This window comes from Aptenodytes patagonicus, chromosome 3 (genome assembly GCF_965638725.1).
Source record: "Aptenodytes patagonicus chromosome 3, bAptPat1.pri.cur, whole genome shotgun sequence".
Classification (NCBI taxonomy): domain Eukaryota; kingdom Metazoa; phylum Chordata; class Aves; order Sphenisciformes; family Spheniscidae; genus Aptenodytes; species Aptenodytes patagonicus.
Window position 1 is genome coordinate 128633154 of NC_134951.1, and position 24515 is coordinate 128657668.

Below are 24515 nucleotides of genomic sequence, written 5' to 3' on the forward strand. Positions count from 1 at the left end.
TACTAAACAAACTGAAATAGTATCATGACAAATAAAGGCAGAAGATACTTGATATACTTGGTATTTCCTTGGATTTTAAGAATTCCTTCTCCCTTTGCATTGTATAGACATTTAGAGACGACAAAAAGAGATTAGGTTCTTATACTCACTATTGTTAGCATTAATCAGATTTAAACGATGATGCAAGTTGAATGAACCTCAGAAAAGGTTTTATTAATTTCAGATAACCTTTCAGGAATGAGGTCTTCAGGACTTTCTTATTCTGTCAGGGTCAGAAATACCGTATTACTTGAGTATTCCTCTCCTTTATCTAAACCAGGAGGTGCTGAAGCATGTAAAAATACGGTGACAAAACACTAACTTTAAACTGCAAAAAGGATGTGTTTAGCAGAGGTTTTGCTGATGGACTATTTTCACTACACCCAGACTGTTTGCCTCTTCCAAGTATCAATGGGGGAACAAGTCTTCTAGTCTACAAAGTACACCCAGATTTTTTTTTTTTTTTTTAATTATTCCACGCTTTGTTCTCCCTTTTTTCTTCCTCTTACACATTTTTATTTCTCATACCTCATTTTTCTATGAAAGACTGTATAAACAAGCCTGTGGCGTCAATAGCAGTTTCCTGATATATCTGAAGCAGATACAAGAACCTGTAGAATAAGAATTCTACAGTGGTCAGAATCCAAAATTAATTCTGGATCAGTTTCACCTTTGGCAAATATTTCTGTGATTGGCAACATCAGTGTTTTAAATCTAATCTTGAATTTTGGGTTCATAATCCAATTTCAGGTTCAAAAGCAAAATCCCAAATGCAAATAGGCAGTGGCTCCTGTCTTGGGGAAAAAAAATCAAAGCAAAATCTCACATCCAAACACCCTCAAAGCTTCAGAATAACAGCCTAAAACAAAAAGTAGACCAGACTGCAGCTAAAATCTTTGATGGCAGAAATCTGAATCTGGATTTTAAATTTGGGAAGCTGCAGTAATATGAACCACAGTAGTTTTACAGAATATAATACCGAACTCTATCGTCTCTTTTGTATATAGGTCGTCTAATTATCTTGAAGCTATTCATTTGCATATGTCACATAACTTGAAAAATATGTTCATTTTATCGACGCAACGCACACAACTATCAGTGAGGATCAGTGTATATTTGAATCATGGTCAGGGCAGCTATGCCAGAGAGCATTCCCCTTCCTGAAGCGAGTCTACAACGATCCAATAAGCTCCACTCTAAAGTCAGCACCGACTGGTTTTGTAAAGCAGTTATCCATGCCCAATCACACTAGCTCAAGCGTCTATAAGCACTGCCTGCTATAATGATCATTAGAACTGGGCTTTCCAAATGACGTCTCTGCTCTTCTTCACACATGATGATATTTAGATATTTGTTTCCATCAAAAAACAAAGGATACATACATAGTTTTCACAAAAAGGTAATCACGTTGCCAATGATATAGATTTGTGCATGGTTTTCCTCCGATACAGCATACATACTGACATGATGTTCAATGCAGGAAGTGACTGATACAGTTTTGAAGAATCAAAATAATTTTTTCCTATTTCCGCCATTTATTCTATATGAGATATTGGAACCTGTTCAATAAGTGTAATAAGCATAAACTGTGGCACTTATAATACTATTCACTAGATTAATATAGGGTAATTTTTTTTTAAATGCCACTTAGAAATAAATGGTTGGATATCTTTCAAACTCAATGTATTTAGACTGAATCAATCCAGACCTTGAAATCAAATTCAGAGACTAAAATCGATATTCTCCCTGCTAATTTTGTATGCACACACCCCCTCAGAAAGCACTTTACAAGTACAAGAAAGTAAAGCTATATCACTGGGATGTCCAATCCCTTCTTAAAGGGATTTTCTTTCTCTTTCTCTTTTTAAACCATTCCTCCAGACTTCTGTAACAGACACTTCTCTCGGCCAGTATTTTTCAGTTTTATTCTCTTTAGGTGGTTTGACATCTGTACTGTTCGGTACTGACTAATTTCCAAGTCCTGGGAGACAATTTCTTAGCAGTTGCAATTCATCAAAACCCTAATGAATTCTGATGGAATTCTTGGGGACCGGTTTTCTGTCCTCTCTGTGGAGGGACTGCACAACACACCCTACGTATTTAAACCACATTAAGAGACTAAACGTGTTTAATCAATATTGCTCAAAAGAAACCTGAAGAGCCACATACTAAACACAAAGGACACTATCCTCAATGTTGTCACCAAAGCAACGATACCACAAGCACAGCTAAGACAGACTGACCACATGTGCCGAGAGACAACCGAAAAGGATAGGCAGCTGAGTGCGCACAAGCGGTCAGGAAACAGTCTAAGTGAACAACTGTCTACAAACACAGAGGGGCTCACATTGAGGAATAAGTTGTAAATAATGCAGACAGAGAAGGCTTTTTTGAGGGCTCCAGGAAAAGCATTGGTTCAGGTACATTGTCACATTCAAAATAACTTGGATATCTTTAGATATTTTGGAAGCAAACTGGAAAAACTAGGCACTATACCAGCTGCTTCTTGGTTCAAAAACAAAGATCAAGTTTTATTTAGATTCTCAACCTACTTAAGCTGGTTCTGAGGGGAGTTGCTGTGGGGACTTGATCTCCATGATTTGGGAAAACTTATTGGGAAAGAGGGAATAAAAAGGTAGTTCAGAGAAGCCAGATGGGGAGGCCAAGAATCTGGCAAATATCCCTTTCCCACATTTCTTCTAAAACTCAAAATAAATCTGAATCTCTATGACATTTGAAAAGAAGTCTGGCTATTTCTTCCCACATTATGTTTTCTTTTTGCTTGCTTTTGCACAGGGTCTTACGGGAAGCAGAGACTAGTGCCAAAGTAATGCAAGGAAGCAAGCTGTGCTGATAATCTCAGAATGGCCCCCTTTTCTCATGAGATATCCAGCCCAATTTCATGTACACAAGCAATTCAGAGGGCAAGACTCACTGGTGTGCTCTGGCTATTCTGGCAACGTAAGGCAGCCATAAACCCCGCTTAACTGGCCAGCACAACCGCATTTGCAGCTGCTTTGTATCACCAGAGTGAAGCAAAGCTGCCAGAGCATACCAATGAATCTGTCTCCGGTAGTTTGTAGGAACTCGGCATCAGTTTGTGAACTTATCAGCATTTTTCCAAATCAGACCTCCAAATCTTTTGAGATTCACTTATCACTGCAAAACAACATGTCTGTGGAAGAGATTTGTCATAGGACACAGGACTGTATCCAGCTCCAGAAGCCATAGGAATTTTGATGTCATGGTAGTTTCACTATACCAAAGCACCTAGCCTTAAAAAAGTTATTATTCAAACTGCCGATGTATTTTGGACTATGTAAGTGTGACAAAATAAACATAAGTAGTAACTTCCAGTACTTAGATTTTTCGACTTAGAAAAACTCAGATTTTTCTTATGTCTGAGACGAGTAACAAAATTCAGGGCATTTCACTACCAGTGAATCTCTAATGAGCGGGTAGTAAAAATGCCTGCCTTACTGACTGTCAGGGGATATCAAATTTGCTCACTTCTGACTCAGTAATTACCCACCAAAAATGTAGATCAAGTGGTCATCACCCAAATTAGTACCTGCCAAAGATTACTTTTGGAAAGGCTGTCAGCTAAGAAACAGGAAATGAGTTGCAAAATACTATTAAAACTTGAAAATAACAGCTTTAAGGTATGAACCACCACTCAAACACACAATGGAGTGAGGGCAGGAAACAGAGCCCGTGTGGGGAAGCGAGCACAGAGAGGGGTTGATGGCCGGAGACTTGACTTGCGAATAACAGGGGAGCCATGCAAGCTGCCACATCCTCGCCCCATTCTGCTTCCTCCAATTGGACCCTGCACATTAATCTTCTCCAAAGCCCTGCTGTAGTTCCTGCTGAACTGCACTTACAAGGCATTCAGAAAGAGAGCCACGTCACATAGCTCAGCCCGGGAGGGGGACGAACAGCCCAAAACTAAAGTCTTCCCTAGGACTTGGGGGAGAGGGTTTCAATCTGCTGCTCCGCCTGCCACAAGCCTTCAATTTGAGCAGCTGAAATCTCTCCATGCCTCAATTTCCCATTCACAAACTGAACATGTCTCTATTTGACAAAAGAGCTATAAGAGAATTAATTTCAATAACTGGAACAAACTATAGCCCACTAAAGTTACAGTAAGTGCTGTATATTGACAAAACTGAACCCAGGTCATTAAAACCATGCGAGAAGAACAAAACAGGGGCTGACCATTGTTTTCCATGTTCCAGCAACATTCAAATATGAAACAGAGGTGATGATAATAAAAATAATAATCACTATATGATGCACATTTCAGCACCAAATACTTTGCAATTAGCTGCAGGCAGCACCATGGGTATGTCAACTGTCTCTTTGAAAGGTGGCGACCAACTGGCTTAAAGCAAACTCAAATAACAGTTCTGGGAGCAGGGTTATTTTTTTTGCTCCTGGAACCTCAGTGCAAACCATCAGTCTTACTGCAAGGGGCCTCATGGTATATATCTGCTTACCCTGGCTGGGCAGCAGTTTTGTTTTTAAAGCCATGGTTTAAATCTGGGGGGGGGGGGGGGAGAGTCTCTTTTCAGTGAGCTACATAAATCAATCTCTCTTTCCTCTCTTTTTTTTTGGGGGGATATGGATAAGGCCGAGTTAAATCTGCCAGTACCTGCATCTCTATTTCCAGAGACTAATCAAGTCTACTTCTCTGCACCAGAGCTGACCTGTTTGTAGCCTTAACGGACCTGTGAATGCTGTATTAGAGCATCAGTACTGGATATCACTGGACATCTGAGGTCAGAGTTATGCATTTGTTCCCACACCCTGTGGGAGGGCTCTCAGCTGAACACCTGGAAATAGCAACGCTTTGAAAATAAATCTTATGTTAAACAAAGACAGCCAGAGACAGAAACAAAAGGGTAGAAACAAATTGTTGATTGCTAGCTTGTAAAAAGGTTTACCATGAAGTGCTTCAGCAGTCAGTATTAGGACGGTGTTGTTTAATACATTCATTAGTGTTCTGGAAAAGAGAGGGGAAGGTGACAAAATTTGCACAGGGCGCAAAAATATTTAGGTTAGTCATGATTACAAAAGATTAGAAAAACTAGACAGATGCGCAGCATGAAGACAGATGAAATTCACTGTTCATAAATGCAAGGTAATGCATATTTGAATGAATAATTTTCAAAACTCATGCACAAGGCTAGGTTGTAAATTAACTAACCACTCGGGAAAAAGAGAGGGAGGAGAAAACATGTGCCACTTTGGACAAATCAACAAAAAAGTGAAACAATTGGAAGCAGCAGTCAAAAAAAGTAAATGTGTTGTTGGACTGTATAAAGAACAGGATGGAAATTAATATTAAAATACTACGTCACTGAATAACTGGATGGTATATCCTACCTGAAATGCTGTACCAAGCTACATTCAACTCATCTAAAAAAACCATAAAGCTGAACTAGAAAGGGGCAACAAAAATGATTAGTGGCAGAAGGAAAGACTGTGAAGATTGAGGCTGCTTAGTTTATTGAAGAGAAATAAAAAGGGGACATGAGAGAGTTAATGGAAGTTACAGAGAAGATCAATTGCCTGTTCCTAGTTTCTTCTCCTCCTAATGCAACAACACTGAAAACCAACATATTTTAAAACCAATAAGGAAAATATTATTTTACACAGTTCATAATTAACCTATGGAACTGATTGCCACAAGATATCCTTCTGGCTAAGGATTTAATATGATATAAAACAGTTTAATTCAGATGCTTATGTGAATAATGAGGACATCCTAGCTAGGATTAAGATGAATATCTTAGAAAGGCTGAAAACCCTAATGTTTTGTGACAGAAATGAACCATGGGCTGATGGAGGTTGGAGAGAAACAGCCTATTTGGGCAGCAAAGAATGTCTTGAGCAATTCGGTACTGAGTGTTCCCAAAAGCTGCATTTGGGGCTGGATGGACTGACAGTCCAGTCTCACCAGGCACATCTAAAGCAACATCCCTTCGCCCCAACCTGAAGTTGGCATCTCCACTGCCTTCACTGAGGCCAGGATTTCAGACTTTGCTTTTCAGACTTTGCTTAGTGTGGTGGCAAGGGGAGGAGAGGGAGGAGAATCTGGAATATGAGATTGAGTGACTTAGAGCAAATTAATACCAACTGTTGGGTGTACTTCAGAGAGGGGAAAACGGTGTCTTCTGCTTTATACCACCAAACCTGTCCAGGTTTTCTAGTTTGCGTACCATGCTCATATTTTGTTTAGTAGATGATAACATCACGTTAACACAAAAGTACAAATAAAGCTCTATAATCAGCTAAGGTGTCAGAATCCTGCCAGTTTTCAAAATGCATCTATCCCAACCTCTGTGAGCAAAAAAAGGGAAAAAAGTTTAATAATGATAAAAGAGAAAAGCTATTGCTGCCTAAATCCCTCTGAATGGGAACCTGATCTCTTGGGTACATTTGCAAAACCTCATCTGGAGCTTCATAGAAGCTTTTTGTAAAAATCACTTTGTTTAAAATATGGCCCACCCAAGTACAAACAGGTTTTTTTCCCCTTTACAGCTACCCAGTTAAGGAAACGTCTGTAGTGCAGAACTAAATCTGATTCAATGATTAATATGTAAACAGAATTTGACTGGCTCTTCTTTTGTGCTTATCGCCAAGATACAATCTGGCACAACAGTTTTGTTTGATAGACAGCCCTGGCCTATGCTTGTCAACTAGCCAATATAAAATAACATTATTACTGTATAATCTTGAATTACGCTGTAAAATATTTCAATTGTGTGACACACATGATGAGAAGATTTTAGAGTTCTCACATGTTTACATAATTAGCACTGCATATTTGTTAAATTAAGGTATCGGTATCACCTTTATTACCATATCCCTCCTCCTCCACTGCAGTGCCTGTTTCTTGTGTAGCCTCACGTGTTAACTTTTCAAAGGCAACAGAAAAAGGAGCCTGCGTCTCTGTGAGGATTCTCCTACTTCTGTGCAATTCTAATAAAAGGTATCCGAATACCCACCCTTTCTCACAGCCCTTCAAAAAAAATAGCTACTGAGGTGCAACTCAAGTAAGGAAAAGAAAGCACAAGAGGGAAATGGCCTCAAAGACCTGACTTCAGGTGTATTTAATCCTTCCACTACTGGTTTAAAAGTATTAAGTAGCCATAGGCTATCCCTGGGTAGAAAGACGGTTCAGTGACATCCCTTTTGTAAATATGTAGCTGCTCAGCCTCCTCCTAAACTCCACATTGAAGTCTGCTGCTTTTTCAGATTAATTCAGTTTGAATACTGCTGACTGACTGTCACTACAGTCATATGTCACTGGTAGCTGCTCAGAAAGCCTAACCCCTTCTCTAATGTCATTGCACACAATTCATTTTTAAATGCAGTGTTATAGTTTAGGAATACCAGTAAAACAGTGGGGGGAAAGGCATTTTCAATTTAAAGGGTGTGTAACGCAGTTTATAACACTGTATTAGATGAGCCAAGCATGTTTCCTTGAGAGGGGCACATATGGTACAGGTGAGGCTTGCAAAAATATAGTTCTAGTAATTCTCGAGGTTGTTAATAAGAGTATGGTAGTTTTAAACCAAGTGGCACATTATTACCAATAATGCTATTTAATTGGGTGATCTTTCTTAAAGAGGTAGGTACTGCCTAGAACAAAAGCATCTAAATCCACCCCAGAATAACCACAGCCACAAAACCAGGCTCCACCAGCACCGCTGGGCACCGGGGCTTGGGTTCTGCTCACCCTGCAGGACTACATCAGAGGTTCAGCTCAGTATACGCAGATATCGGCCACAAGCCAGGAACAGCTGCGGAGAAGGTTACAAAGGTTTGGCTGCAGGGCTCTGACTGAGACCCGCTTCTACAAAGACACACTTGGCTACAAATTTACACTTTCAAAATATTTAAGACTTGTACATAAAATGAAAACCGGACATTTTATGACCCCAGCTGTGCTCACCATCTCCCCTACAGCTTCATTCATTTCAAGGAGGTGGCAAAATAAATGGTAGAATTAGGCCCTGCAAGATAGGCACACTGCCCTCACAGAAAAGTCTGATTCATTCCAAAACAAACATGCCGCACTAGCAGTAACCCGACCCAACGAACTTCTAAAATTTGGGCTAATCTTTCCCAAAACTTCAGCTTTCTGGCTTTCTGATTTAATTCCAAGTGCAATAATAAACACACTCCTCTGTTTACAGCTCCATAAATAGCGCCTTGTGTTTTCTGAAACAATGCAGCTCTGGGCTGTCTCTGTGATCGTTTATTTTATATCATCCTTAAGTTGCCATTTATTTACATTTCTGGAAACAGCTACCCCATGAAACAAATGGCCTGTTTTGTTAAGTCATGGTCAAGGATGTTTCCTTCAACTTATCACATCTAGAAATGCCACAGACAGAAATGCTTTCAGGCTATTTGCTAAGAAAACTAGCATAAGCTCCTTATCAGAAAATATTATATTTCCCCGAAAGGTGAACTGTTCTGTCAGTTTTTCAGGCCATGTGAAATTCCTTCTTTGCTATGACAGGTCACTGAACAGAAGTTGATGGCACACAGTGGTCGCCCAGAATGCAAGCCAAAGCCTTCAGCTACACATGACTGCAGGTAGTGGCACAGACACAGCAAGCCTTTTCCCTCTGACACGTCTAACCCGGGGGTTATATTCCGGGTTGAGGGCTTTTGTTGTTTGCTTGGGGGTGGGGTTAGGGACTTTCCTCCCCCCTTTCACTTTTCTTCTTGGGGTGCATCCATAAGCAATGTAGATGTAGTGCTGAGCTGTGTGTGCCAGCCTCTTCGGTTCACACCCCAGAAGCGGCAGCCAGGAGAACTGGCCCCCTTCTAGACCTCACACACCCTTTATCTATTCAAACTCACTATGAGAACGTCAGAAGAGGAGCTATGTCTCATTATTTCCGGTTTTTAGAGTGTTTTCTGGTTTTTCATCCTACTAAAACCAAAATATTAGCAACTACAGACTGACAATTAAAAGTTTAATGGAAGACACAAGAGTTCAGATAGCGTAGTTGTTTTCCTCCACCGAAGCAGCTAATTTCCAGGTCGAGTTCCACGAGTTATAAAGGTCACTCATGTTCGTAAGAGCTGAGCAACAGCCCCCCTGGGATCAACACTGTACATGCTTTGTGTTACACACATTTACATTGAGCTTATGGACCTTCAGGAAAAGCTCTCCATAATGAATGTGAAAGCTCCAGTTGGCAAAATACTCTGATTTTGTGGCGTTTTAGAAATTGCAGCAGAGAAAGCTGCCCTGTTAAATCCTGATGCACTGGCACACACGGCTGTGTGACAATGCAGAACAGACAGGCACAATTGATTTAAGCAGGTTTCTCTTGTGTGCTTGCAGAGATCTGCTAGATGCAAGGTTTAAGATACAGACGGACTGTAGACATTAATAGACAAGGAGAAATCCAAAGGAATGACTGATGAGACCCACTTTTTTTTTTTCTTCAGAGAAACTACTGTTTTTAATCTTTTCAATTTGATTTTTTTTTTCTTTCTGTCTATTCAAGTTCAAAACTCATTTCTTCTATTTTCAGGAGAGTATTTTCACTGTGTGATGATGAGGGGCAGTAATAGATAAAGTCTGAAATAAAAGCTTTACTAGCTGCCATCCTTTGGGTCATTTGTGACTCTTACTACCCTGTCCTTTCCGCCAATCGTTACCCGCACACTATTTGGGATTTACTGCTGCAGAGAAGCAGCCAGACTAGGCATCTTTAGATTCCATTCTCTCTGCAATATCACCAGCTGATCTTATGTATTTATTACAATTTATAAAGACATAAATGGCCTTACGCTCCAGCCTCACCCCAAAAGGAGTGCCCATTAAAATACCCATCATTTTCCTGCCGGCCTCCTCCTCCACAGGCTGAGAAAAGGCAACCCTGTGACAGGAACTGATCATAGCTCTGCTGGCAGATACCAAGCTGATGGCTTCCAAAATCACAGACAACTCACGTTTAAATAGGACCCTCATTTTCATTGCTGGGGCTCAGGAGCATCAGTGCGATCTTGGCTAGGTCACAGACAACAGGAGAGAGGCAGTTTTGCAGTTTTGTTAAAACTTTCCTTTTTTTAATCCCCTGTTCCCATTTCAGGAGAGCAACAAACACCCTCTGTTACTAGTATAAATGTCCACTGCAAGATGGGAATTAAAGAGGCTAGTGTTTATAGCAGCACTGCTATTTGATGCCAAAAATAAGTCTGATGTTTCTATTCAGGAATAGGAAATAACACTCTGAACAGGCAAGTCACTCCCCAATGGACTTTCTTTGAATTTTCTCCAAAGGCTATTTCCTTTTCCTAAATGTGGGAAATACTTCCTGTCTGTGAATAAGCACAACCCATATGCCGAGAAGAAAATTAATAAAACAAACAAAAAGAAAACAATCAAAAGGACCTTTGTTCTGGAAAAAAATGGCACCAGCTATGCTCAGGAAGCATAAAGAAACCCAACGGATGAGAAAATAGACAAATCCTAAATAGATTTAATGTAAGACGATTAAAAGTGCTTCCTTTGCTGTATATTTGGCAACACATGAAATCCTGAGTCAGAGATATATCCCTTTCCTTTCGGTACTGTTGCTTGTAGTTCATGAATAAGTAAATGATTACGAACACTTCAGATTTGGCATTATCAGACATATTACCCGTCTCTTGTTGTTTCAGTCACGCCTACAGCTCTGACCAGTGTAGAGGTTCTCTATGTCTTCAAGCTTTGCTCAGCTCCACTGAGTAGCAGGAGACATTTCAGAGTCCCCCAAACTCAACACTGTACCTGATCAGTATGTATCAGACCACCACCTTTAATCGAGACATTCCTCACTCGATTCCAGGCCGGATCCATCTATACTCACTACTCCAGGGCTTGGCTGTGCTTGTTGTCTGCATGCACAGTAAAGCACCAGCGATCAGGATTTCAAAGAGAGATCCATTAAACCTGGAAATTTCCAAAACAGCTCTCAAAAGTTACCATACGTGGATGTATATCATGGAAGAAAAAACACCTTTTTACAACATCTATAAAACCCTGATTATAATAAATGTCTGCTTAATTAATACATCAGGACATCAAGCCATTTATTCTCCTCTCATTTGCTATCATTCTCCCTGTTCAGATTTAATAATGCAAAAAGGTTGCTTAGATGCCAAACAGTAAAAATAATAAAAATACATTCATCATTGATACGAAAGGCAGAAATACCTGGCAGTACTGCTGGCACGGAGAATACAGTCAAATTTCTTAACTGAAATCCAAATAGCGTTTCACCCAAAAATCTTCAAAACATACAATGAAACGTATGATATCATAAATAAAGCAGCCTGAAAAATGCATGGAGAACAGTGAAACAGGTGCCCAGAATAACCATTATTACAATACGCACACTAAAAGGGAGGGAGAATGGGGCAGAGAGAGAAAGAGAGAGAGGGAAAAAAGCTTTCAAGATGGTTAAATTCATGAGGGCTACAGAGCCTCAAATTGAAATTATCTCACTCTGCACTGATAAATAAAGTAGCTCTGGTACCTAAATCATGACACTAACTATACGTTTCGATTTTTTTAAGTAGTGATTACGTGGATACTCAGGGGAACCTACTAGCCTTCACGGAGATAACAGACTCAACTTAATATCAACTTAAAAAGAGACTTGAATTCTAACCAATCTCATGTAATGAATTGAAATTCTATAGCTTTCAGAGGAAAAAAAAAAAAGATAAAAAAGCGATGTGGCTCCATTCTCTAACTTGCTGTCAGGAAATATAATTTGTGCTCTCGGTGATTCACCTAGCTCATATGCAGCATGCAAATTTATTTCCCTAATAATCAGACCTGGAGATTGCCCAAGAGGATTAATAGCATCATTCCTTATGACCGCCAGGATATTATGCACCTCTGACATGGAAAAATTGTGTTAGTTCTACAGAGAAAACGCAAGGATATTTGTCCTGCTAGACAATATAATAGGCTGGTGCATCATCAGATTACAATGTCATTTCAAAAACCTTGAATACAAATAATGTACAGTGGGGGAAATGTTGGTACAACCTCCCTTAATTCAGTAGCCTTGAATTCACAGGTATTTTTTTGCCTGTGGTTTTTTTTTTCCCTCTCCCCATTATAGTCTGTAGAACACTGCAAGAAAAGGCAAAGGTATTTTATATTAAAACCACATCTTTTTGTTTGTTCTTATGTTATTCTTTGAGAATAGTCTATATGGACACTGCAGGAAAAAATAACATAAAATCCACAGCTTCGAGTTTTTCAAAGAGCTGAATACACCCACAGCTACAGTATACTGTATTCCATATGTGAATACAGAGCAATTTATTTGCACAATTGCTTAATTTTGATTCGCAAGTCAAAGCAATGTGTTCTGCAGGCTCTGGTATTCGCATAGGAAGAATTTTAATTTTTAAAATCTTTTTAAACGAGTTGGTCAGGAATTTTCTAAAAAAGGAAATGTTTCCTGCTGTACTTCAGACCAAAGAACACTGCCTTAGAGACAAGACAAAATTTCATTATTATGCGCATGGGAGCAATAAGATTAGCTCCTATTGCTGCCCCTAAGGTGGAGCAGCAGGAGGAACCAATGGGACGATGCTAATGTGTATGTTAATAGTATTCTCCTAGAAGAAGTTGGGATAATTAAACATGTACCATCTCTTTAAGACAGAACTGCACACATTTTCTTCGGATGGGTGTTTACAAGATTTCCAATTTCAGGTCACAGCCATTTCTGAGATTGCTTAAGAAAGAGATGGGAATAACTTATCTTATTCATGTATTCAAAGAACCTTTATAAAATGTGCAAAACATAACAGTTTTAAGGGGCAAAACATGCATCTTGCCTTGACAGACCTGCTATATTATGTGTAGTGTTGTACACTGACCTAATATATTGAACATTTTTAGCTAATATACCTTGTAGGAACCAGCCTTTAATGTGATGGATTTTATAGTATCTCATTAGGGTGTGTTTATATAACCTGATACTAAACACATTTTCAGATTCATGTTCCTTATTAAAATTGTGAGCCATATTGATTTTTAGTTGAACAGCAACAGAGTCATTTTAATATTAAGAAAGGCTGTTCTGAAGTTATTTTCACAGATCACAACTACTGTGACACAAACAGTGCACATATCTCTCATCTTTCTTTACAGCCGCAATTATAAGAATCAGGATGTGTTACCCCACCTGCTTTTCTATTGGTTGAGCAATTCTCTGCCTCCATTTAGAACACCAAAAAGCATTTTTATTCATTGGTTTGGGGGGTGTTGTTTTTAAATATACATTCGTGACAAGGCCCCAAACAGTGTTTATATTTTTCCTTATAAAGAACCGTGTGTTTTTAAAAACAAAATACCTTATTGCATCTGCTTTTCAAGTTTCCATAACAAACTGAGTAGCTATAGCAATGTTTACTCTAATACAGCAAACACAAAAACTTCGGATTCCGAGCAGCGTAAAAAAAATAATGACGTTCACATCCTAATGTCTCCATTTTGTAAACCAGTCTTCAAAGGTAAATCTAATGTCAGCAGTAAATAGAGTGGCTCCAATATTTCGCTGAGGAGTCATGGGGAAATAATGATCTTTGAGGCACTGTAAATAGTTTAAATTATTGCAAGGTCCTTGTAAGAAATGAAATATGAGAATTAAAAAAAAGAAACTCAATTTCTTTATTGTGAAGTTAGGGCATTTGGAGGTAGCCCAAATTTTAAATGCAAATATTTAGAGAGAGAAATTATCGCCTCTGAGACAAGCAAATCATACACTTATTCCTGACTCTTATTGATTTAATGAGCAGTTTGTTAATATAATGCCGTTTGAGAAACGAAAAACAGACATAGAAGAGTAGGTGTTCATTACATTCCTGCATTTTTAAAAATCAACCTTTAAGTCTTCAGCAGGGAAAAGGCTTGAAATTAAATTGCAGCATATAGAAACTACTAGATTTAATACAGCCACTTGTGCACTTTCAATTTAACTACACCTGTTACTTTTGCTACAATACCACAGAAACAGTTCAGGAGTCTCAAGTAATTGCTATATTTGGCCTAAGAAATTTTAGGTCTGAACTGGTTCTCAGAAAGCAGATTTCCCTTTATTTTGCCCCTGGCATGCTATTCATTATTAAACATTAAAGTTGTGTCAATTACTTACTTCCATACTTGATTATTATCCTGGTTATTCTACCAGCTAATCAACTCTTTTCTAAAACATGTCTAGCAGTGACTTTGAATTGATGTACAGAATATAATTATTTGTGCAAATTTCTTTTGTTTCTTGTTAACCACAGAAATTGGTTAATTACTTTAATCCCCACAACCCCTCAAAAAGAAAGTATCTTGATTTACCAATTTATTTTTAATCAATATTAGGCTGAGCTTTGAAAGTTGACTATTCAGCCAACGTAAGACCCTGCACTGAGAGAAAAAAAATATTTTATACATGTCCTTTAAAGCAGGCTGAAAACACCTTCATGTGAAAGACTTTGTTAGCTTTATCAGATCCAAGGCTCTTCTGTTTGAGGTGTAATTATTTTACCATTATCACATGCAAGGCTTTTAACAGAACAGTCGTTCCCTCTATTTAAGCAGTAAGTTTTATAATTTATTACATCTCTTTGGTCATCAACTCACTATACAAACAGTTGGTCACCAGTGACCAATTACATTAAGGTTAAGCAACATAACTTTAAATTAGAAATAAGCTAATGTATCTTCATCAAGGGCCTGCTGTGTTTTCAGTGCTGTTTATGAGATGATTCTAAATGTGGATATGGAGCACGCTCACTGGGACCAATTCCTATCGGCCTGAAAATGGGAAAGTCTTGAGCCTGCTCAGGTCCAGAGCTAATTAATGGGATAACATCTGCTTTACGCATTCTGCTGTAGTAATTTCTATCAACTTCACTGTGAAGATGCATGGGAAACTATCAGAGAAATAAGTATCTATGCTGAACCATATTAATCTGTAGTGAGTCTGAAAATGGGAATTTCAATTCTCCTATTATCCTAGGGATGGCAGGGGGAAGGAAGAGGACGCAAGGCTTGTTTCTCGGATTATACAATTTCTGTATTTGTAGCACAGGATATATATTTAGTTCTGTTTGCATGCACATGTTTGCATATACACACGCTATTCAACTGCATGTGGGCTTGTTCTGTGTGTGCGCGCTGTTGGTTTTTTTTAAGAAAGAACGCGGCAGCAGATGAAGATGACCATGCTCCTCATGCAACAATCAATTTTATACAGGAAGATGGTGAAGTGGTTTTATTGCATTACTTAAAAACACAGCATGAATTGCTAAAGAAAAAAATACAGTACTCTAAAACAGGCTTCAAAATGGATAAGCCCACTTCATTTTATCAGCCTGTGTACAATGCACAGTGGTATGAAGGGCCAGGCACCTATTCTGATTTGAGATTTAAATAAATACAACACGAAGGGAATGCTGACCCCCACAAAAAAAAAAAAAAAAGAGTAAAATCAGAATCTTTTTCTGAAAATCCCACAGACTTCCAAATCCAGGCATCTCCTCACCTGAATTTTATCACTTTGTCCGAAAATTATTGGGCAATTTTAATTACAGTGAGGTGCTTAAAGCTGCATTTTGCTCCTGAGTTTTTCCTGGTGAAGTCCTGTCAGGCACAGAATCAGACTGCTGAGGAGAGACATTACATTTTTACACGTGTATGCTTTTGTCTGTGCCTACACATATGTAAAATATATGAAATTATGCACCTTTTAAAAATGTCTATATTGTAAACATACACATATATATGTTCATACAAAGCATATACATATACCTAAAAACACGTAGAAATGTGCATGTCTTTGTGTGTATACATAGAGCGAGAAAGAGAGAGACAAAAAGCCAAACCAGAAACAGGTACACACCAGTAAACGTCTGAGTTTGGAGTGGCAAAACCAGAAGAAATCATACCGTTTTCTTTATATTATTGCCTAAGCTATGATTTACAGGTTTAATTCTTTCAAGCTAATGCATACGAATGAATTGCATACGAACAAAAAAAAGGAGGCAGGTCCTTATGATAATGAAATTACATTAATAGTCATTCACCTTTACCTAAGAGGTTATGAGTTCATATGTCAACTCTATGGAATATTTTCCATAATTTGTTTGCCATTGTGTACGTTCTATTTATTTGTTTGCTACAAGGTATTGAAATATTTAGGCTATTGGGAATTAAATGCTTATTTGACTAACAATGCTTATCTGTAAATTAATGGTATAAAACATGGCATTTTCTAAAAGGCTGTCACTCAGTTTTATTTATGGAGATACTACTGAGACAAGATTCAGGGTCTTTCAAAGAACACTAACATCTCAGGCTTAGGAGAGGAAAATATTATTTACTTAACATTTTTAACAATCTTATATAATTGTGTAAATTACTGAAATGAAATAGTGCTTGCTTTTGTCACATGCAAATGACAATTGCACAATGAACCAGGAAGGTACGTTGCACATGCAGTAGCCAGAACGGCTTTGTTTTGAACTTTTGTGTGTGCATGTGTCTATGGGGAGGGAGTTTGGAGAGTGAAGGAATGGGATTTAAAGACCTACATAATGCAAAATTCTTATGTGACCCATTACACTTGAGACCAGAAAACACATTTGATTTTTAATTTGCTTAAGCATACAAGATGGTCAACTTCACCACTGTTGCAATATCCTGATTTGCAGGTAGGATTAATAGAAAGCACACAGCTACTGTTCTGTTCTTTTCTCCTGAAAATGTGCCATGAGGCAGTACGGCTGTAACAGAGGTGAATCCCCAATTCTGTTAGTCTATCTACCCTGTCAATGTTATTTGAAGCCTTATTTTCCTTAAGGGGCTCATTCAGCTGTCCTAATATGTATACAGTGATAATATAGTCATACGCATAATAAAAAAAGAGCTTCAAAATTATAGTCAGCTTAGTAATAATGTGGTGCTGTGCTGGAGTGATTGGCAACTGTTGATCCAATTATATAACTGGTTGCTTCTTGAAATTCAGGGATATGAGATTGATATATAATGTGCTGTAAAGTGTAAAAGAACTGGACAGGAAATAAGGCGGGTTGAATTTTTTTAGTGCTTTGATCAAATTAGAACCAGGTTGATGAAAGGAAATACCTTGGGTTCTCTGCTTGAAGTTGTGTGTTATACAAAAGGCTCTTGAAATGATCAATTTTGCACATGTCACTCAGTAAGTTTAGAGTGAACTAGTCTCGGTCTGTGCCAGGGAGAGTCTCTGCAACGGATCACTCACAATGCCACTCTGTGCTGGACATAAAATTTGGCAGATGTTCAGAAATGAAAGTGATGAGCCAAAGGAGGGACAATCACAAATCACAGGAATACCCCAAATTTGCAGGTTTGTCTTTCAGGTTTCTGCGCAGCCCTTACTTTGACTCAAGAAACACAGTTCAGGAAAGACAGAAAAGGGTCATCTGGTGAATCCCCCAGAAATAAATGCAGGATTATCTTTGCTGCTGTTCTTTTAAGCATTTATCTAGCTAACTCACTAACTAGCTTTCATCCATTGTAACCCTCTGCCTGTCCCCTGCTTTTAAAACAGCTACTATTATTTATGAAGTGCTGTAGATGTGCAGTGAGAAGCACAGGGACTTTTTGCTCTTAATTTTCCTTGAGGACAACTTAAAAGGAGAGAAAAAAGCATGTATGAAAAGGCACCTTGCAGGTAAGGCTGTGGTTCTTCTGTCGCTTGGTCTGTCTCTGAAGAATGACTCCATAGTGGTTAGGCCTGTATGAGACACAACCTCTCTGGTACTTTTCTGGGATCAATCTCTCTGTACTATATGCTACTCAATGTAGTGATTTAAATCCCACAGTTTCAGTCTTAATGCATTAACATTTCAGCACTCCTCAAATACATCCTGGAAATCTGTCTCCTCCTCATAATTCTTATCCCCAAGTCAGGAATCATGTAAGATTTGAAGTGAGGCACCTAACCAAGTCCAGTATACATCCATACCTCTGCCAAAAATGTAGTATGGTGATTTAATAATAAACACACTCGGGGTGGGGGGAAGAGCGGGGTAGAGAAACAACTAAATTCCCAAGCCAGGGTACAACAAAATTTCTTGCGACATCCACTGCAACAGACAACAGGGAGGAACTACTGAAGGAGGCATTGGCATTAAAACCTGCTGAATTTCTGTTACCCTCAGGATAGTACCTGCACGGAAACTCTCTTGTTTTGGCATAATTCCCCCTGCAAGGAACGCCTCCAGAAAACAGGGTTTCCAGAAATAATATTACAGGATGGGGAGTACTGACGAATCGGTGCAGTAACCTTCACCTAGGCCTTCCAATTCAGTTTTGTGTGAATTACATCAAATTGCGGTGGGTATTTGTGTTGGATGCAGAGTAGTTGAATAGCTGCCCATTTCTACACCAAAGCAGCTCTTTTGAAGTTGATTGGTGTTCCCCAGTAACAGAAACACTGCACAGCATTGAAAATGACAGGACATCACAGTGCAATTTCACTAAAAAAGATGCATGGGGTATTATATGAATAATATTTTTCTGAGTTCCAAGATTGGAGTTAGAGAAATGTCTTTACAATTTGTATGTGAGGTACTCCTCGACTCTAGTGGCAGACATTCACGAGAGCACACACTAATAAGGTATAATTTGACAATACGGTAGAGGTCCGTCTTTCCAGTTCTATTATCTGTGAAAGATACAGTTCCTTGTGCCAACTGGGTTGCACAGCAGTAGCATTTTGCTCTGCAGCCAAAAAAACAAGGATCTGGCAACAGAGCTGAATGCTAACACACTGGGCCAGCAGAGATCAGAGTACGTGAAGGGGATGGCGCTGCACTGGGAAGAAGGCATCACCTCTAGCACTGCCCGCTGGCTGACGGACGGTGACTCTTACCAACTATTCGGAAACAGACATCAGCAAAAGCGTGAAATAGCAGCAGCTTTCAGGGTGGAAAAGCAAGTGAAACCTTCCCCGCACAGACGTACAAGCCTGGCGGTCCTTCTCCAGTACAGGAATGGGAAATGCTCCTCCGAGGGTCCCCTCACAGGCCCCCACACTGACGTGCTGCAGCACGGTCCAACCAGGCCGTGTTTATTCATACCGTCACAGAAACACGTAGCTGTGGATCGAGCAGCAGCGGTGGCACTCGAGACACGTACCAAGGAATGGCGCTAACCTGGGTTTTGATTCTCACCGCGCTCCGTGAAAACACACTATATCATGACAACTTGTTATGTTATGAAAACATAAGAAACAGAATAGAATGAATATACTTTAAATAATAGCTTATTTAAAGTATTTTCCACAACATTTGCTTTGCCTTTTTTTTTGTTGTTGTTGTTAGATCACACTTAATATGATTCCACGACATCAATGCTGTGGATGAAATTGAAAGCTGTATTCTTCTAAATGTGTTCCTAACATTCCATTTTTTACAGAGCTGCCAGGGGCTATTCTGCATTCCCACAACTGCTACAAATGTAACATATTGTTTTGCAATAAAAATTAGCTATAAAAGTGTGAAAAATGCCAGAGATCCAAATGTGAGAAACAAGAGAATGGGGTACAGCTTTCGCACCCTTTTAGTGGACATTTTATTTATTTTTCAAATGGAGTAGACATATTTATAGCTACTGTATTTCAATTATCTCTAATTTCACACATTTTATGCAAATTCTAGACATTTTAATTGCAAATGAGAAGGGAACTTATTTTTAAAAGTGGAGCAACACAACATTTCAGATCTCAATTTTAATTCCAAATTTATCTACATCACTGTTAAAAACTTTTAAAACCTCATTTACACTGTGACAAAATTAGGTGCAACTTAAAACAAAAACAAAAGACCTCCATACCAATTAGTTATATCGCCAAAACCTTTTTCACACATTCTTAAATCTTTTCTTTTTAAATCAAAATTTTTAGGTAGGAAAGTTTAGGAAGTTGAAACGACATTATTAATCGGTGACACATTATTTCAACAAGAGTCAGTAATTTAATAGTATTGCCTATAACTGATGAAAATTAATACATTACCCACCCTATTTTCTCTTTCTGTCTCCATGACTTCAGTAACCTAGGGCATGGGTTATTAGCTCAATCCGTGCTTAGCCGTCACTCAATGGGAAATTCTTTCAAGAGGATAAACCACAACTCAGCCTTTGGCTGGATAAAAATTCCCACTATACATTAAAAGCATTAGTGACAAATGTCGCTCTTTTCCAAGTAGAATTCCCAGTAGCTTACTCTTAATGAACGTTAATAAGCAGATGGCCTTCAATGCTAAATAAAATGTTTGTGACAAATTCAAACCCAGTTGAATCTGTACTGGTTTTAAGTAGGGACAATTTTCTAATGGATCCTAGGGCTCCAAATCAAACTAAGGGTCTGGCGATCTGATCCGTGACGCTGGGTTTGAGCAGACCACATGCGCTGCATGTGAGACACTCGGTACCTGTGCAGACCCCTGCAACCTATAACCTGACCCAACCAGCCAATAAGACCTGGGTTTTGGTAAATACTGCCTTAAATTTTGCCATCTGAAATCCATCCTCTAGAAACACGTTTCCCAAACAATAAAATACAGACTGAAAATGAGGTCTCTTTAAGCAGAAGTACTGCCTTTGGTACCGCACTTTGCCCTCAAGCAGTTACCCCGTTCCTCTCTTTTACTACACACACACTCACATTGATGTACACACAGGCAATCACAGGTTTAAGATCACACGTGTGCCTATGGAGCTCTCTAAGCTGAGAATACAGTGCTCAACTTCTCACTATCCAATGAAAAGATCGTTAAAAGTTCCAAGTATTTACTGAAACGCATAAAATAATTTTATTATAAATGGAAATTTACTGTCTGAAATGTGTGGGGTTTTTCTCTGCTTTCTTTCTATTTGGTAATTTATTTAAACGCATTCAAAAAGGCATTCAAAAAATGAGACATAGCACTTCGGTTAAGACATCTGTATTTCAAACCAACATCTTCAGGACTGTGAGCAGCTCTGTTAATAGTCTTTTTATTTGATTAGGGTAATCTGCTGCTATGCTATCTTAATCTTTATCCACTACCTTTTAACCAATCAATATTTTAGGGTTTTAGATTTGGAAGGTAGATGATAATTTTGTAGATAAACTCTCTAAGCACTGCTGACATGGTATGGCTGCATATTTAATATCTTTTCAGAGGATTCACAACTCCAGCAATGTAAGAATCTGCCCAGAAAAAAAAAAAGTTAAACCTTAAATTTTCAAAGCTGTGTGCAGGGATTTGGCCACCTGACTCCTATTAATGTCAATGAAAATTTAGGGGTAAGAAAAGCAATGTCTTTTCCCTCAGATCATTTCTCCTTTGAAAGGAACCAGAGAACAAGACAGAGGAAATGAAAAGCAACTTTGTACCGCAGGCTGAGACCAGCAAGGCCTGCTGTTGAGGCAGGAAGTATACAGAAGTAGAACATTTGTTCACTAAATGAGTGAGCCTCTCCACACGTATCAAAATAGGTAGGTATGAGAAGTTCAGAAGGAAAACAATTAGATTTTGTGTTTTTAAAATGTCATTAAAATATATATTTTTTAATTTTGCTCAGCTAAAATTATCTGTTGCTTATGATATTAATTTTGCTGCAGATAAAATTAGTTGTCAGACCTCTGTTTATGGCCTAATTACCTTTTGTAACAAAAAAAAAGTAAGGGCAGGAGAAATAAAAGGAGTAACAATAAAATACAGTTATCTACTTTCCAGCAAGGGAGGTTCTTAGTGATGTGTTACCTGTGTGGATTTCACCAGTGCTACGCACATGTTTCACATACATGAAACCAGATTTGCTTGGGCTGTTTTGCCCATCTGGGCAGCGCCAGCTCCTGCCTGCCCTCATTTCCATGCCTGGGGACAGGCAGGACGGGCCAAAGTGCCCTCCATTACTTCTGGAAAACTGGGAATCTTGAAATTATTTGAGCCCCTTTTAATAAGGGAGCAAGTCAAGGAAATTTGTGGACAACGTCTTGAAAAAACAGCAGCTGTAAATAACTGTACTTTCTTTTTGAAATATTTGTCCACTTTGATTCCAGTTTTGGAAACAGTAAATCATTTTTATATTGGTTAGAAGTGAGTGCTAGGCATGCCACTGAAAAGCTACAAGATTTGTAAACAAATGGACAGAGCCCAGTGTTACAGTGCTACGGATGTTAGAAACTAGCACGTTTTGGCCTCATTTCAGTCCTCCCTATGCATATTGCCTGATCTTTCAGCAAGGAGGAAGTACCACAAACACTAAGCATATTTCTTAATAGCTTTTCCCATCACAGTAATCTGAAAATTTAAATCAATTCGTTAAGTTAAATTAATATCATTCATATTAATCAAGTTGCACCCACGATGCCATCTAAACTACAGCTCTACCTGGCAGAGCTTGGGAGCGGCGCATATAGAAGATGAGTGAATCTGGCCTCAGACAGAAGTTATCCTTTGAAGCGTTCTGTGCAGCATTGCTATGAGATCTGCCCAGCTACGTTTTTTTAATATATTTGACGAACAAAAAAATTTATATCTGCGTTCATTTCACAAGATGGAAACGTCTCTTTCGTGGTAGCAAAAATCCTGCTCCCTGGAAGTGATTCTAATCTAATCTGACACGCGGTATTTGTAAATGTACTTTAGTGTCCCAACCTATTTACAGTGTTTACATAAAACCCCCCGAAATCTTACCACATTCCTTGAAAAGTTAATCCAGTACAAATATTGACTGGCTGTCAATTGAGCATTGTTGACTTGCTCCGGGACCGTGCTTTATTGCCTTAACTGATGAAACTTGTTTTCTTTGCTAAACTTAATTTCTTTTTGGCCCCATTTGGATGAAATATCATTTGCTAGACTGCCCCTCTTCCACTCACTGCTATGGGGGCTGCCTCTTCCAGTTAGCTAGAGTGGTAGGACAGCCAAAGTACTTTGCAACTGTGTGTGCAACAGGAACTTGCAGAAGGAAGCCGACAACCCAGCCTGTATTTTACAAAAAGGACCCGGGTCAACACCAGTCCTATTCTCCTATAAACATTTGGTCCGCACCAGCTCCAATACAGCGATTGCTCTTTTTGCAACCACATATGGTTAAACAGAGCAGTGTTTCCAGAAAGGCTGGAAGGGTCTATGAACCCTTCAACAAGGTCTGTGAAAGGTAACTATGAAAAGCAAACTGATTACCAGAAGGCTTCAATCCCCATTGTGGCAGTCTACACCTTCACTGGGATGTGGTGGGGTTTTTCTAAGGAATTCTAAAATTCTGAAAGCTGAAAACCTTGGACGTCTTTGCATCTTTTTATCAGGAATAATACAAAACAGGTTGTCCAGAAACCGAAGTTCATGAAACACACATACTCATCGTATTTTGAACACCCAAGAAAACATTATTTATAATTTCATTTTTTAAAAATCTATAGTTTCTAGATACAGCGAAAAAGAAACCAAAAATAGCAACTTTCACCACATTCCCTGATTCTGCAACAAATTCCATCAGACATTTTAAGTTCTGACCCCCAGGTCAAGTGAAACTGACAATAAATCTTAGGAAGGATTCGATATCGTTAAGCTGCAAAACCCAAAATCTATTATGAAAGATTTATCAAAACTTACAAAAAATGAACCCAAAATGTTTCAGTCAGTGCAAGAAAGGACAAAAGGGTGGAATGGCAGACAGGGAAGGAAGTGCAGATCTTGAATGGCCATAGCAAGTCATAAAGCAGGTACTCCGCTCTGATCTCAGAACAACCTTTAGGACAGAATTTCCTGAAAATTCCAGTTAAGACAGACATAGGGGGTTTATTTGTTGTTGTCGTGGGGTTTCTGTGTAAAGCAATGTAACAGAGCAGACACTTACACTTTACAGGAGCGCTATCTGCTTCTCCACACGGGGATGCTTTTTGCACCATGTACAACTCCAGGGCAGTATTTGGTGCCAAGACAGGATGCTGCCACCATCTGTTCCTTCTTCTGCTCTCATAAACACTCTGGTGAGAGAGGGGCAAAGAGAGAAAAAAAATGGGGATACGTCATATTGCTACATCTTCATTTAATATTCTTTATAATTTCTTATGTCTAGCTCAGGTGATGAGACAGTCCAATTCTTTTAATCAAACATACTCAGATTACCTTTTTGGGAACTGAACAAAGTCATGACAGTTTTGCTCTCAGACTGCCAACCACACAGCAAGTTTATTCTTGTCTAATTTGTTTATTTTTTTATTTTATCCCTTACAAGTCACTTTTTCTACACAACTTCCTTTCTTTTTAAATGAAAGGCTTCTTCTAAACATTTGACAAATGGAAGAATCTACCCTATAACACCAGCTATGTCAAGAATGCACCTGCCCTCTGTTAAGATACTTTGGCTAACTTGAATAAGGTTAAATGTTAATATTTTC

At 38.8% G+C, this 24515-nt stretch overlaps 1 long non-coding RNA gene across 3 annotated transcripts in view; it reads right to left on the reverse strand.

The window, feature by feature from the left end:
- Positions 1-24515, reverse strand: part of LOC143159123 (uncharacterized) — a 510504-nt gene that overhangs the window by 134204 nt on the left and 351785 nt on the right. For all 3 annotated transcript variants that reach the window (XR_012995119.1, XR_012995120.1, XR_012995118.1), the window contains exon 3: positions 23972-24101. This is a non-coding gene — a long non-coding RNA (uncharacterized LOC143159123). The remainder of the gene's footprint in view (positions 1-23971; positions 24102-24515) is intronic.